Raw genomic sequence first — 16714 nt, 5'->3', positions numbered from 1 at the left:
GGTGTTTGTATACCTTTTTTTCAGCTGTGGTTCAGTGGTTGTACTGTCAGGTGGAATTCTCCCAGTTATCCTGCAGCAGGTTTGGTGACAGGTGGGTGCCATTAATCTGATGGGAGCAAAAGTGAGAAACCTGCTAGGGTAAAATCCCATTGCAATTCTCCCGTTGGTGGGTTGTTCTTCTTGCTGGCAAGTGGCACAAACACCTTTTATATCGCTGAAACAGCTGCCTGTTGGCATCCTATCAGGCCATTCAATCTTGCATCACTCCAATAGGAAATTACATCAGCATCAAACCCAATTGCTAATGAGTGATGTGCACAAGGCAGTCCTCTGTTCGCCAGAGACTTCAGGGTGAGTATGACAGCTATCTGCCCTCATGCTACCTGCTCCTGATGCACTGTTCCCCACTCTACCAGGGCAGACTAGTTCCTGCCTCTGCCTCCAAGCTGAGCTGGCCTTCATAAACAGCACCAAATTGTTCTCTCTTTGCTATTGTGGGTCAGTGCAGAAAACAATAAAGTCATTTGACCCTCCTAAACTTCAGTTGCCTCCTTGATGTCTCTGTACCACATATGCTAGAGTTAAATTTAATAATCCTATTTTCACATTATGTACTTTACACAGAATCAGTCTCAGTAGCAGCCATATGGAACACAGTGATCACGTGCTTAGCTGCATATCCATTTTGTTTTTCTCTTCCAATTGCCACCTGTATCATCCTTGACATGTGAAGTGATTTCCAATCATATTTAGCTTATTTTGTAGTAATTTTTGAAATATGTCATTTATTTTGCTTCTTGCCGTTGACTTTTTGGCTAGTACAAATCCACAAGTTGTGGGCAACATCTTCGACCTTGCCCTCTAGGTCGTGGTTCATTTCGAAGCCTAGGCACCAGGTTTTGACAGACAACTTACCATGGAGGACCACTGCTGGCCCTGATACTCCCCAGATGTGGCCTGCACACTCAAACTTTCAATAATATGAAGCAGGAAGTTTGGCCCTTTTTCCCCATTCCTAACCCAGAAACACTGAAGTAATTTACAGAACCCGTCACTAAGGCTGATTTCACTAAGGTTGTTATTGACTGGATGCTGAACCTAATACCTTCTCGATCTGTATAGCTGTCTGATTCTAAATTAATTGTGCCATGGTAATAATTTAAGCTTCTTCTGGACAAGGAAATAGACAAGCTGCAAAAAAACGTTCTGGATTAGGAGGGACAGGATTTCAGTAAACTAAGTCAGGATCTGGCCAAGGTAGACTGGGAACAGCTACTAATGGGAAAATCTACAGAAGAGCAGTGGGGGGCATTCAAAAAAGAAATGGGGAGGGTGAAAACCCAACATGTGCCTTCCACGGCGATAGGTAGGAATAACAAGATGTGGATGTGCCGGCGTTGGACTGGGGTAAACACAGTAAAAAGTCTGACAACACCAGTTTTTAGTCCAACCGATTTATTTGATAGTAAACTCACAAGCTTTCAGGGGACTCGCTCTTCGTCAGGTGAATGGAGAGTTCTGGCCTCGGACAGAGCATATAAAGCACAGACAGTTTAAAGATTACTGATTAGAATGCGAATCTTTACACCTAACCTGCTGTTCAAGTCCTAAAGTGGCCAACAATGTGTGTGGAAGGAGCACTGATCACAGGTTGAAGAGATGTGTATTGCCTCCAGACAGCACAGTGAGTGAGGTTTTGCAAACCCAGGCAAGTCACGGGGGTTACAGATAGTGCGACATGAACCCAAGATCCCTGTTGAGACCGTCCTCATGTGTGTGGAACTTGGCTATCAGTCTCTGCTCAGTGACTCTGCGCTGTTGTGTGTCATGAAGGCCACCTTGGGAGAACACTTACCCGAAGGTCAGAGGCTGAATGCCCGTGACCACTGAAGTGTTCGCCAACAGGAAGGGAACAGTCTTGCCTGGTGATTGTCGAGCGATGTTCATTCATCCATCATCACACGTGAGAATACCATCCACCAGGTACACGGTAAATACTCTTGCAACTCGGCCAACATTGTCTACCTGATACGTTGCAAGAAAGGATGTCCTGAAGCATGGTACATTGGGGAGACCATGCAGACGCTACGACAACGGATGAATGAACGTCGCTCGACAATCACCAGGCAAGACTGTTCCCTTCCTGTTGGCAAACACTTCAGTGGTCACGGGCATTCAGCCTCTGACCTTCGGGTAAGCGTTCTCCAAGGCGGCCTTCACGACACACGACAGCGCAGAGTCACTGAGCAGAGACTGATAGCCAAGTTCCACACACATGAGGACGGTCTCAACAGGGATCTTGGGTTCATGTCGCACTATCTGTAACCCCCGTGACTTGCCTGGGTTTGCAAAACCTCACTCACTGTGCTGTCTGGAGACAATACACATCACTTTAACCTGTGATCAGTGCTCCTTCCACACACATTGTCAGTCACTTTAGGACTTGAACAGCAGGTTAGGTGTAAAGATTCGCATTCTAATCAGTAATCTCTAAACTGTCTGTGCTTTATATGCTCTGTCTGAGGCCAGAACTCTCCATTCACCTGACGAAGAGGGAGTCCCCTCAAAAGCTTGTGAGTTTACTATCAAATAAATCGGTTGGACTAAAACCTGGTGTTGTCAGACTTTTTTACCAGGAATAACAAGCCCAGAGAACCGTGGATGACCAGAGATATTCAGGAGACAATGAGAAGGAAAAGAAAGGCTTTTAAAAAGTACAAGGGGGCGGGGGGGGCAAGTCAGTGGAGGTATTAATAAGGTATAGAAAGTGCAAGATGAAAAGCAATTAGGAATTCAAAGAGGGGATGTGAGAAAGCTCTGGATGATAAAATTAGGGAAAATCCCAAGATATTCTATAAGTATATCAATGGGAAGAGGATAATCAAGGAACAACTTAGCGATCAAGGGAGCAATCTGTGGGTGCAGTCAGAGGACATTGGTAGACTGTTGAAAGCATACTTCACATCTGTCTTCACCCAAAAGAATGAGGACGATGGTATGGAATTTGGAGAGAGAGACTGTGAGGTTCTTGAGCAAAAGGACATGGGGAAGGATAAGGTTTTGGAGGTGTTGGTAGCTTTAAAAGTTGATGAATCTCCAGGTCCAGATGAAGTGTGCCCTGGGCTGCTATGGGAGACAAGGGAGGAGATTGCAGACACTCTGATCCAAATTTTCAATTCCTCTCTAGCGACGGGGTGTTGCCAGACAATTGGAGAACAGCTAATGTGGTTCTGTTATTTAAGAAAGGTTGTAGAGATAAACCAGGGAATTACAGACCAGTAGTCTCACGTCAGTGGTAGGGAAACTATTGAGGAACTTCTGAAGGAGAGCATCTATCTCTATTTGGGAGCAGCAAAGCTTGATCAGGGATAGTCAGCATGGCTTCATCAGAGGGAGGTCATGCCTAACAAATTTGATTGAATTTTTTGAGGAGGTACATAGACAAGGGTAGTGCAGTTGATGCAGTTCATATGGATTTCAGCAAAGCCTTTGACAACATGGGAGACTTGTAAAAAAGATAAAGTCACATGAGATATAGGGTAATTTGATAAAGTGTATTAAAAATTGGCTCAGATTTAGAGGACAGAGGGTGACAACAGACGGCTTCTTTAGTGACTGGAAGCCATTGTCCAGTGGCATATCACAGGGATCCGTGTGGGGCCCCCTATTATTCATCATTTATATAAATGTCATTGATGACTAGGCTTAGTAAATTTGCAGATTCACAAAGATTGGACAGGAGGTTAACAGTGAAGCAGAGTGTCTTCGGCTTCAAGAAGGTATAGACAGAATGGTCAGATGGGCAGATAAGTGGCAGATGGAATTTAACCCTGAAAAGTGTGAGGCAATATACCTTGGAAGGAGTAATAAGAACATAAGAACATAAGAAATAGGAGCAGGAGTAGGCCATCTAGCCCTTCGAGCCTGCCCCGCCATTCAATAAGATCATGGCTGATCTGTCGTGGCTCAGTTCCACATTCCCGCCCTCTCCCCATAGCCCTTAATCCCCTCGCTTATCAAAAACCCATCAACCCGCGTTTAAAAAATATTTGGCGAGGTAGCCTCCACCACTTCAATGGGCAGAGAATTCCAGAGATTCACCACCCTTTGAGTGAAGAAGTTCCTCCTCAACTCCGTTCTAAACCGCTCCCCCCCCTTAACTTGAGGCTGTGCCCCCTAGTCCTACTATCCTTTCTGAGCGGGAAGAGTCTCTCCACCTCTATCCTATCCATCCCATTCATCATCTTATACGTCTCAATGAGATCTCCCCTCATTCTTCTAAACTCTAACGAGTACAAGCCTCGTTTATTCAGCCTCTCCTCATAGCTCAACCCCCTCAACTCCGGCATCAGCCTAGTAAACCTAGTAATTTGACAAGAAAGTACTCAATGAATAGTAGGACTCTAGCTACTTCAGTGGAAAACCGGGACCTTGGCATGTTTGTCCACAGGTCTCTGAAAGCCGAAGGGCATTTTAGTTGGGTGGTGAAAAAGGCATATGGGACATTTTGTCAATCGAGGCATATATTACAAAAGCAGGGAAGTCACTTTGAAGTTGTATAGAACTTTGGTGAGGCCATAGGTGGAGTACTGTACGCAGTTAGGGTTGCCACAATATCAGAAGGATGTGATTGCACTGGAGGGGATGCAGAGGAGATTCACCAGGACACTGCCTGGAATGGAACATTTAAGTTATGAAGAGAGGTTTCGTAAGCTTAGGTTTTTTTCAGTGAAGCAGGGAAAGCTGAGGGCCGACCTGCTCAAGGTGTACAAGATGATGAGAGACATGGGCAGAGTGGATATGGAGCAGCTGTTCCCCTTAGTTGAAGATTCAGTCTTGAGGGGACAGAGGTTCAAGGTGAGGGGAAGGAGGTTGAAGGGGGATGTGAGGAAAGATGTTTTTACCCAGCGGGTGGTGATGGAATGCATTACTTGGGAGGGTAGAGGAGGCTGGTTGTCTCACATCATTTAAAAAGTATCTGGATGAGCACTTGGCACATCAGAACATTCAAAGCTATGGGCCAACTGCTAGCGGATGGGATTAGGTGTGAATTCAGGTGTTTCTAACGTGTCAGTGCGGACTCGATAGGCTGAAGGGCCTCTTCTGTGCTCTATGATTCTAAATAAACTTGCTACGCTATTGAGGTACCTTTAGGGCCATAGTCCTTAAAGGACAACTAGCTCCTCCCTGAGCAGAAAAGAATTACAATCAGATTTGCAAAGCATTCAACACATGCACAATGAGACAAATGGCTTCCGTCAGTGCTGCATCAACCTAATTCCATACTGTTTTATATGGTAACAAGTTTTTTATATCTATTCATTCCGAAGTCTGTTCAAAATGTGAAGAATTTGTATTTTCTGAGTGGACTAGGACCCAGCCAGAAGTGGAGAAGTGTGAGATATACAGGCTGTGAACGTACTGAGTGTTGAACTGGCTGATTTTTTTTTTGTCAGAGTCAAACTCATTGAAATATTGTTGGCAAGCCTCAGGCATTAGGAATGGCTCTGGTTGGCAGACTGGCCTCAGGGGACAGGCAGTCTGTAAGATTTAACAGCCTGCAGCAACTTACAGAGCCAGGCATCAAATCATCAGCATTGTTTTATCTGTGCCCAAACAAGCTCATTAGCAAAAAATAAATGTCTGTGTGCCTCATACTTTTTGGCTGCAGTTGTGAGTGCTCTGTTGCAGGTCAGGCAGAGAAGAGGTTCCTATTTGGAATGAATCAAGGCAGGCTGCTGTAGGTCCAGTAAACGTGATCAGGGCACTGACACGGGTCATTCTTTCCCAGAATATGCTCTATGTAATGTAATATATATATTTTCTCTCTCCTTCCACCACCCTCCCTCACTGAAATATTTTCTACATAAATGTTGTTGTTGTTGGATTTCTAATTTGTAATCTCTCCTAGGTATTTTTCAATTTGATTTTGATTTGAGCGTGTTTATTTCCACAAAATAAGCAGTAAAAGACTTCTGTTCTTTTTTGAGACGGGAGGTGTTTTTTTTGTAGAAACTCAGAGCAGGTCAGTGGCTCAGAGGTGGGCATTTCCCAATTGTATTTGTTGTTAAAGTTTATTTATTTATTAGTGTCACAAGTAGGTTTACATTAACACTGCAATGAAGTTACTGTAAAAATCCCTGAGTCACCATACTCTGACACCTCTTCAGTTACAATGAGGGAGAATTTAGCGTGGCCGGTGCAGCTAACCAGCATGCCTTTCGGACTGTGGGAGGAAGGCAGAGCACCTAGTGTAAACCCACGCAGACATGGTGAGAACGTGCAAACTCAGCACCACCCAACCCAGCAATCGAACATGGCTTACTGGCACTGTGAGGCAGCAGTGCTAACCAGTTGTGGTGACACAATAACACTGTTGCGTGAATTTATTTAAAAAAAAATTTTACCATTTTTCATTTTGCTACACTTTTTGAAATTAGCCCCATCACATTAATCACACCTGCTGCAGTTGACTGAGAGAGATTGGACATTGTTTGCAGCAGTAAATGGGCTTTCTGATGATAAAATATCTTGTATCGTTGTATGGTAAAAGCTTGATTGAAATATGTATTTTCTGATTAGTGATCAAAGAAATGCCTTCTACTGTACATCGTTTGTGTGAATAAAATAAGCTAAAGTACCCAGTTATCAGAGAAGCAACACTATCCCATTTAATCATGCTTCAGTAATTCAGCACTCAGAATTCAGCCAGAAAGAGCAGATGGATCCCTGACTGCCTGCTAATCCACAGCTGGAATTTTATCTTCCGCTGCCTTATCCATGGTGTTGGAGAAGAGTGGTTTCGCCACTGGACAGGGAGGGCAAGCAAGAAAGTGAAATCATTATTCATAAGTATCCCAGTGGGAACACTGCCAGGAGAGATTAATTTTTTTCAGTTACGCTTGTAAAACAAGCTCAGGTGGAGTCTCTAATCCTTGGGGCATGGTGGCAGATCAAGAAAGATGCAACACAGCTAGTTCATTTTCTGGTCCTAAGCAAAACAAGAGACTGCGTTAGAAGTCTCAATACATGATTGCAAATTTAAGGAGCTCTTTTCCCCAAGGGAGTTTTTCATCCTCTGCATATGATTGCCCAGACTTTTTGATAAATGAAGTGGTGGTATTGAAGTTTGATTCATAACACAATGAAGACCATGTCTGTTAAATTGGTAATATAAAGTTCAAAGAAGCACAAATATTTTGCTTAATAGACCTGTGCTTATCTGATAACGCTTTTGACGACCCAGGTTTTTTTTACGAACAGCCTGATGAGATTTGAACATTGCTAAATGAAGGAGACTGAAGTTTGAAAAATTGTGAAGTCTGTGTATTTTTATAAGTTATGAATTTTTAATGTGCAGGGGAGCTGGACTGTAGCATGAGTAAGCATGATGATCCAGAATTTGCTGGAGCCGGGTATGTCGTGGCGTGTTATTTGTTGCATTTCTTTTCCTCGTCCACCAGCTAGAAAAAAAGTTTGCATCGCAAATTGCTGGAAATGCGAGATTGGTAATGGCATGAAAAAATCAGAGGAGCATCTGGGACCTCAGTGAATGATGGGGCCAATGGACAACTTCCTTAACCAAGGAGATTAAAAGGATAGCAGGAAAAGAAGGAAGGGCCGAGAAGGAAATAGGGTGAATTACAGTCAAATTAGGAACAGAGAAAGCAATAAAGAAAGGCAAAGAAAGATTAGATTAAGAGAGGGAGAAAAAAAAGAGACAAATAAAAGTAAGAAATAAATGTAAATTTAAAATTGAAAAAAACTTCTCAAAATAATTTAGTGCATCAAGGAATCGGGTTGTGTGGTTTCAATTGTTCTCCGTCAGGACTGTATAGTGTAGATGGCAGTGCGGGAACATAAATGTTGTCATTAAAACAGTCTGTACGTCATTAAGTGCCAACTTTCATTTTCTTTCTTAGTTTAATTTGTTTTAATAGCACAAATGCAGCAATTTGCTGAAGCTCGTAGAGGGCTCCGTGGTGAGTTGCCATTTTCATGAGGCTGACAGTGCAAATCGTCCAGCAATTTGTGGTTATTTGCAGCCTCTGGCATGTCTCCTTGTCGCCATAAATTGCTGGGTTAAATACCCATTAAACTTAAACAGCATCGGCGTTAAACAGTAGATTCTGGGCCAGTGATTGTTACTGATAAAATTGGACTTGTTAACTGAATTAGCTTTAAGCCCATTAGTTGTCTTTGCATGAGTCTTTAATTGAAAATCATAAGTTATCATACTTCAGTATAATCAAATAAATAATAGGCTTATAAGAGTACCTCTTCCAGCACTGTCCTGGCGTAACTCCAGTAGGAGTTCAATCAGAGAATCATAAATTAGGTTAGGAGCCAAATATAATGTATTGCCCCAAAGTTTAATTCTGGACTTCTGGGAGAAGAGCCCAACTCCAAGCAAAAGCTTGGGAGCAGGAGGTGCAGGACTGATGATAGGGACTGCTAACCTTCGGAGATCCTATGTCTCTAACCTAAAGTAAACCTTCGTTATCAGCCTGTACACCTAATCAGAGTAAGTGCATCAGATCCCCAAACACTATATGCAGGGACTACTTGTGGAATCTGAGTCTTGGCATGGAGCTTTAAATGCTGTGAATGTTTTGAATCATCACATGACTGGGAACCTGTGACAGTATTTGGCCTGAGGGAAGGTGAGCACCAGCTAAGCACCTTATTGGTACAGGTACCTGCCTTTTCCTGACCATTCGTAAACTTAGCAGAGTCAGTAACAGAGGCCCTATTCTTAAAAATATTATAAAAAATTGAGTACAAATCATTAGAAAAGCTGTATCCGCAGATTCCCAAGGCAGTCGATTCTCAAGACAAGCTAATGAATTGCTTACCGGTTTTCTGTTCAAGGAAACCAATTATTACAATTTTACCTACCCCTTATCTCAATTCTTTTAAAACCATCTGAGTTCACTTTGTTTTAAAAACCCAACATTTAAATGTAACGCTCTTCCACCAGAACGTAGCACAGAATATTGGATAAGAAGAGGCCATTCAGCCTCTTGAGCCTGTTCCACCATCTAATAGAACAAGAAACAAAGAAAATGACAGCAAAGGAACAGGGCCTTCGGCCTCCAAGCCTGCACTGACCAAGTTGTCCAACTGAACTAAAACCTCCTACCCTTCCTGGGACCATATCCCTCTATTCCCATCCAATTCATGTCTCTATCGATACGCCCCTTAAAAGTCAGTATCATATCTGCTTCCACTACCTCCCCGGCAGCAAATTCCAGGCACCCACCACCCTCTGGGTAAAAAATTTGCCTCGTATATCTTCTTTAAACTTGCCCCTTGCACCTTAAACCTATGCCCTCTAGTAATTGACTCCTCCGCCCTGGGGAAAAAGCTCCTGATCTTGGTTGTATCATAACTCACTTTGATCTGTACCTCTTCATACCCTTGTGTTATTAAAAACCCAAACTGTGGTGTAAAATCTCAAAATACACCAACTTCCCTCAGTGCTATAAATCTCAAGGTTCTGCCCTAAATGAAGGTCTGGGGGTAGGGATTCTGTGTGCATTTTGTCTGGGTGCGTGGGATGTGAGGATAGGGTGGAGAGGCAGGTGGGGAGGGGGGGAGATGTTCGTTCAGAGAGTTTGTGCAGACGTGATGGGCTGAACGGCCTCTTTCTACACTATGGGGATTCTATGGTACAATGTAAGGGAGTGGAGCTGCCTGTTAGGGGTCTGTGCCCATTGAAGGTCCCTCTCCCCAAACCACCATTTCTACCTTTGTATTTTCCTTCCTCCGCTCTGTCCACCCCAAACCCACCCCCATCTACAGGCTGCTAAGCTGGCCCTGGTGAGACCCTGGACTCATTTTGTTCCAGGTGCCTGGCTGATCTTCTTCAAGGTCTCAGTGCAGTCTCAACAGTGGCCACTGTTCCTGGTGGCCCAGAAGAGCTAAGAATTTCTGACCCTTGATTGGCCCCGACAGCGCTTGAAGGCTGAACTTCCTCTTCAATGAGGGTTGAAGCACTGCCTCTAGCTAATTAAATGCCAGACGGCTGTTAAATGGCTGTGGGGCAATCCAACTAAATTCAGTCAGGCTCTTTCCTGACTTTCCTGACATGGATGGGAATCCCACCATCTTCATAAAGTGCAGCCTAGTAGGTCAAACCCACACTGCACCATTCCAAACCAAAATGCTAGAGATGTTGGAAATCAAAACTAAACATATAAAATGCTGGAACAATACCAGACACCATCAATGGAGAGAGAAACTGGAGTTAATTTGGGCTGCACTTTGGGATCAAATCTAGGTCTCCGCCCCAATGTCAGGGTCACAATCCCTTACCATACCAGAAATAGCCATCCAGCACAATTTTCGAAGGAATGGACAATTGATGGCTAGAGAGTGATCCTGCCAATGAACGCTTATTGACCCTCAAGCACTCTGTATGTGAACAAACCTCGAACAAAGGCCAAAAGCAAAAACTGTTGTTTGTTTAAATATCTGGATTTCAACGGTAAATTTACAAAATACCATGAAATAAAAATGCATTCTTTGTTTAGTTTCACTTCGAAGCATTCAACGGTAAACTCCTGTATGAAAACTTTAATAAGATCTCAGTGTCAAATCTTTGTGTACACCTTAAGGAATTGCCGCCTATCAATGTAATTAAGAGAGAGAGAGAGGAACCTCGAAATTGAGCCACGCTTTCATCAATTTTGCAGACCTTAAAACTAAATGCCCATAGTTGCTGGACCACTATTGGGAGAGAATGGAAGGGTGAGGGGGAATGCTCCAACTGATGCTGAATGCTAGTTTGCCACTGGGAGGCCAATTCCTTTGCATTCTGCTGGACCCCGTGAAGGCCAACTGCCAAATTCCAGTTGACTTCTGATCATTGGCCTTAGAAGAGGCATTTATTTTAACAAACTGTTTGCCACTTGTGGGCAGATTACCATCACCCTGCATGAACTCCCACCTTAACACTGGCCTGGAAGGTGGTAAAATGTTGTTACTGGGAAATTCTAGACCTGCCAGGCAGCCTCCCAAAATCTGACCCAAAGTTTGAGTTGGATTATCTCCCATCAGAGTCTTCATCGGTTCTGAGGAAAGACCATTGACTTGAAACATTGGATGATACTTTTCAGATGCACTCACCCAATATCTGGAAAATCTCACCCAAGGTCAACTGAACCTTTGCATGGTCCACCCAATCCCACCCACTACGATTCCCATGGCAGGTGGGATGCGAAAATTCCCTGCATTAACTCTGTTTCCCTCTCCATCATTGCTGCTTGACCTGTTCAGAATTTCTAACATTTTCCATTTTTGTACCACGCTGCACTATTTTCCAAATGCGGGGCCAACAAAATGACCCACTCTGTGAACACTAAAAGACAGAATTAATATGCTCTTGACATAAAACGTTTCACAATTTGTAGTACCCTCAGACTAAACTTTGAAAAACAAGCTTGTTGTATGTCAATTTAGTTATAAAAGATTATAAATTCTTTAATATTTTTATTGGTTAATAAAACTATATTCTTAACAAATATATTTTTTGCCTTTTTTAAAACTAAAGCAAACACAATCCACATTTTTTTCTAGTTTTTAATTGGTGTATACTATAATCTTTGCTATTGTGATCTTAAACTTAAGAAAAGGATTGCATCCAATTTTACACTTCTTTGGCTGTCTGTTTATTCATATGACTTGTTCCCACCATTGCCTCTCTCCACTGACCTCTTGCTGCTCTTTGCGTAGTGGCCTAGCTCATTCAAACTCCTGACCCCGGTCATCCGTAAAGCTATCAGCAATTTGTACTTTATACCTCAAACTGCATAGTGAATGTGCAACTTGAAACTCCCCAAGGAATTAATATAGGCATTGAACTGTTTGACTCTGACCCCTGCCCCATGCTTCTCACTCGTTTTCCGCACTGATCTGAAGAATAAGAAAAATCATCACACCTAATGTGAAGGTATAATTATTACTACTTTTGCTGGTTGCTTTTACTGCAAGTTTCCTCATAGCTGCAGTAAGCAATTTCAAGAGCTTGTTGTCGGTGCGTGGAATCTGTCAGACTTTAGTTGCTGTTCTTATGTAGAATTCCACTAAGAACATCAAGAGCTTTTGGCTCTGCACTTTTCAGAATAGAAAAGGCTTGAATAAGGCATGAGCCACAGCTTCCAATAGTGCTGTGATATTTGAATAGCATGCATTTATTTCAAGTTTCTAAAGACTTTGGGCAGAATCTTCCAAAAAAACAATGATCAAGTGTCATAAAAGCAGGAAAATGAGAATGATCTGCACCAGTTTGTTAGACACGGTATGGACCACATTCGTCCCACATTGTCATTTTTTGCGAGAGTGGTGAGTTTCATGCCGTTCTGGGAGAGGTAGGCCCAAACATGCCAGTGAGCTCTGCTGCAGAGCGATCAGCTGCTGTTTAGAAAGGGCCCCTCGATCTCACAGTGCGCTGGAAGACTGCCTCCCTCCCCCAGTGGATATTGGGACACCCCACCTTCCTCCCTTCTCACCCCCCCCCCCCCCCCCCCAACCAATTCCTCCATTGGCAGCATGTTCCCCCACCCACTCCCTGTTTGCTGGCATTGGGGTCCCCCTTCAAGACACTGCCCCTGTCATGATCTCTACTCAGGCCCTTGTCCTTTGCCACTGCCCCTTGCACACTGGCAGTGCCCAGTGTGCCAGATAGACACAGCCCAACCATATCTCCAAGCCCTCCCGCATGGTCATCACACCTGGCCCCTGCCAGTGCAAACCAGTAGTGATTCTCACCAGGCCCGCACCACACGCAAAGGTCGCAGGATCCCGGGAGCTGGGGAAATCCAGTGTCGAAAGGGCTAAGCAAATTTAAACACTACTTTAAAAATGTTGATCAGCCTTGTGCCCTTTCTGGCTGAGATCCGGTTTGCGACAGTAGCAGGCGTCTGGGATGATTCCCCTGGGGCGGAAAACCAGTTTTTAGGCCCATGAGCAATTTTCCAGGATTGGCACGATGTGCACTGTGTGCAGGGAAGCTGGAAAATCGCCCCCTTTCTCGCTGTAACCAACTTAAGCTGACAACTTGATATACTGAGTAATGTACCGTGCTAGTATACATTTTCTTAACAGCACTGTCGTGTACCTACACCACATGGACTGCAATGGTTCAAGAAGGCAGCTCACCACTACCTTCTCAAGGACAATTAGAATTGGGCAACAAATGCTGGCCTGGCCAACAGCCGTCATGTCCCATGAATGAATTTAAAAAATTGCCATTAGTTTGCAAAATCACTTCTCTGAGGGAAAAGAATTATCAAAATCAAATAGTCAAAACCCTGGAACTCCCTTCCTTAGTGAAAAAGTAAAGTTTATTTATTAGTCACAAGTAGGCTTACGTTAACAGCTGAACAAAGTTACTGTGAAAATCCCCTAGTTACCATACTCCAGCGCCTGTTCGGGTATGCTGGTGGTGAATTTAGTATGTCCAATGCACCTTATGAGCATGCCTTTTGGACAGTGGGAGGAAATCGGACCACCTGGAGGAAACCCACGCAGACATGGGGAGAACGTGCAAAGTGCACACAGTGACCCCGAATTGAAGCTGGATCCCTGGTGCAGTGAAGCAGCAGTGCTAACCACTGTGCCACCCCAGAGCTCTGTGGGTGTACCTATGGACTGTAGTGGTTCAAGAAATTAAAAACACTTCAGAAGTTTAATTTTTGTTAGAACATTCACTAGATGGATCTCCCACGATATTGCTGCATATGAGTCAAAGAATACAGTAACAGTTTTTTGGAAAATGTGGTGAGGAACAATCAACGAATGTGATTCTGATTTGCTCAAATTTTCCAGAATCCAAACAGGATTCTTTTGTCTGGCTTACACTTTATATATGCAAAGTGTATATATGAAATCATTTTTCAAAGTTAAATTCAAAAATCTAACCACCTACACTCTCAAATCCCCCACTGTTGCTAAATTATCAGTCTGCTACCCAATATCCAGTGCTAGATGAGCAGAAATTTCCTCCAATCCAATATTGGGAACAGCAAGATAAATATATGGGGTTACAGGAATAGGGCCTGGGTGGGATTGTGGTCGGTGCAAACTCTTGGGCCAAATGGCCTTCTTCTGCATTGTAGGGAATCTAAGGCCATTAGCGGGGGGAATTCTACGACTGTCTACTAGCAGCACACCCCATTCTATGGTTTTCATGGTGGCATGGGATGACATCAGTGGGAAATCCTATTGACAATGGTGGCACCAGAGAATTCCACCACCAGTGAACAACACACCATCTCCTGTCGCTGAGAAACTCATGGCTGAGAGGCTGGAGAATTCCCCCCATTCACTTTAATCCCCACTCCAAACTCTGTTCCCTAAGCACCAATAGTCTGAGACGAACCAGATTGTTCACAACCTCGGTATCACATTTGACAATTTTCCAATCACACTTTCATGCTGTCACGAAGAACATCTATTTCTACTTCAATAACATCACCTAACTTTGCCCTTGTCTCAGCTCATCTACTGCCAAAGCCCCCTTTTGTGCCTTTGTTACTTCCGGATTTGATCATTCCGGCACACTACTGGCCAGTCTCTCACATTCTGCCCTCCGTAAATTCTAACCCATCTCGCACCAAATTCCATTCACTATCACCCCTGTGCTCATTTACCTACATTTGCTTGTGGCCAAGCAATGTCTTGATTTTAAAATTCCCAGGCTTGTTTTCCAGTCCGTCCGTGATCTTGACACTTCTTATTAAAACTTACCTCTGATCAAACTTTGGTTGTCTCCTTCTGTTCTGTTCTATAATTTTCCGGTGAAACACTTCGAGATTTTTTATGTTAAACATGCTCTAAGTTATGTTGATATTCCTTGCAGATATTTGTAGCTATGTTGTGCTGACTTAACCTGCCTCATTGTGACCACTACTGTTGTACCCTCTCCATGGAAAAAATAGTCTAAACAAAACTTGAGGCCAGTTTGAGTCTATGGTTGGAAATTTCAGTAGATTCTTAGGATTGTGGTATTCCAAGGACAGAAAAAAAAACCATCAGCTTGAGCCTCTTGTTATTGTTTTTTTAATATATAGTTTTTAAAAACTTTTTTCATGAGCTGTGTGTGTTGCTGGAAAGGCCAGCATTTGTTGCCTCGGGAAGAGGGTTGTTAGCTGCAATATTGAACCACTGCAGTCCGTGTGTGTAGATATACTCAGTGCTGTTAAGGATGGAATTCCAGGATTTTGACCCAATGACGGTGAAGGACCACCAATAAAGTTCCAAGTCAATCCCTGGAGGCAGGGATTTGGTGTTTGGGGGAGGGGGGTGGGGTGGGGTGTATGGCAGTAACTGAAAGGCAGATGGTTGTGTTCCCATGTGTCTGCTGTCCTTATTCTTCTAGGTGGTCAAGATAGTGAGTTTGGAGTATGCTGTCAAAAGAGCTTTTGCACAATCCTGCAGTGCATCTTGTTTATGGTACGCACTGTGGTCGTTGTGTGGTGGAGGATGTCAATATTCAAGCTGGTAGATGGGATATCGATCAAGTGGGCTGCTTTGTTCTGGATAGTGTTGAGTGTTGTTGGAGCCACACTTACGTAGGCAAGTGGGGAGAAATCCGACCACACTTCTGACTTGTGCCTTGTCAATAGTGAGCAGGCTTTAAGGAGTCAGAATTTGCAAGATATGTCAGCTGAAGTGTTGCATTGCTTGCGACTATTTTCTCATCTGAAAATCTTGCATACACATGTTTCCCATTGAGTAACATGTCCTAATTGCTTTGGGACTTCCAAACTGGATTTAACTTTTCTACAGTCCTGGCCATCTTGGCATTTGCTGCCTTTGCTCGTTTATTTTTCTTCACAGAAAAGATTTGGGGTGGGATTCTCCGGCCACACTCACCCCAAAACTGGAGAATCCCATCCGAGGTCAATGGACCTTTGCATGGTCCACTCCCTGTCCACTACAATTACTGTGGTAGGCGGAACGGGACAGTTTGCCCCTTGCAGAATGAGTTCTATTTCAGTGACGTGTTTTAGAGCAAAGTGAACACACACAGATTTTTTTTTTAAAAATCCATAATCTTCAGGCATTGACAATGTATGTTGAAGCTAGATAGGCTGGTTTGTGCAACACCGAATACTGACACAGTGAGGATCAGTTATATCGTACCAGCCATATTAGTCGGGATAGCAACATTCATGCTGAAGACAGCAGAACAAGTATACTTTATACCCACGCTTGGAGGAAGAAGAGTTAGCTGTTTTTTTTATTGTTAGGCCTACTACTGGATCCCTGGCTTGCTGGGAAGACAGAGAAAAGCAGAACACGTGTTGAGATGGTAAGGTGGAGAGTAGGGGGAGGGAAAGGCTGGATTGCTCTGCCACGAACCAACATGGATTTGATGAGCTGAATGGTCTCCTTCTGTGCAATAATGATTTGTATGGTCTGGAACCAGATCTGTAAACTGCGATGAACAATGTTAATTCTGGCAGGTAGAACTTCTCTAAATATAAAGATCTGTCAAGTCATCCAGTTTTATTATTTTTTTCCTACATTTCAGGATGAGGGATAAGATTGAATTCAATTTGCTTTCACTGTCACCATCTGTTTACTTGCTGAGTGTGGCAGAAAACAGCTGAACATAATGGTCCCTCCATCCAACACCCCACCCTCCACTGATGTCAATTCAACCTTCGACAATGTTCTCTTCCCCACTTGCCTCTCCCCTTGTCTT

General features: G+C 43.5%; 1 protein-coding gene across 1 annotated transcript in view; it reads left to right on the top strand.

Annotated features, from left to right (window-relative positions):
- Positions 1–16714, top strand: part of ascc3 (activating signal cointegrator 1 complex subunit 3) — a 522713-nt gene that overhangs the window by 442949 nt on the left and 63050 nt on the right. The gene's annotated exons all lie outside the window — the stretch shown is intronic.

Source organism: Carcharhinus amblyrhynchos, chromosome 7 (assembly GCF_965287045.1).
Source record: "Carcharhinus amblyrhynchos chromosome 7, sCarAmb.v2.hapA, whole genome shotgun sequence".
Classification (NCBI taxonomy): domain Eukaryota; kingdom Metazoa; phylum Chordata; class Chondrichthyes; order Carcharhiniformes; family Carcharhinidae; genus Carcharhinus; species Carcharhinus amblyrhynchos.
The sequence above is the reverse complement of the archived record's forward strand: the minus strand, read 5'-3'. Positions and strand labels throughout refer to the sequence as shown.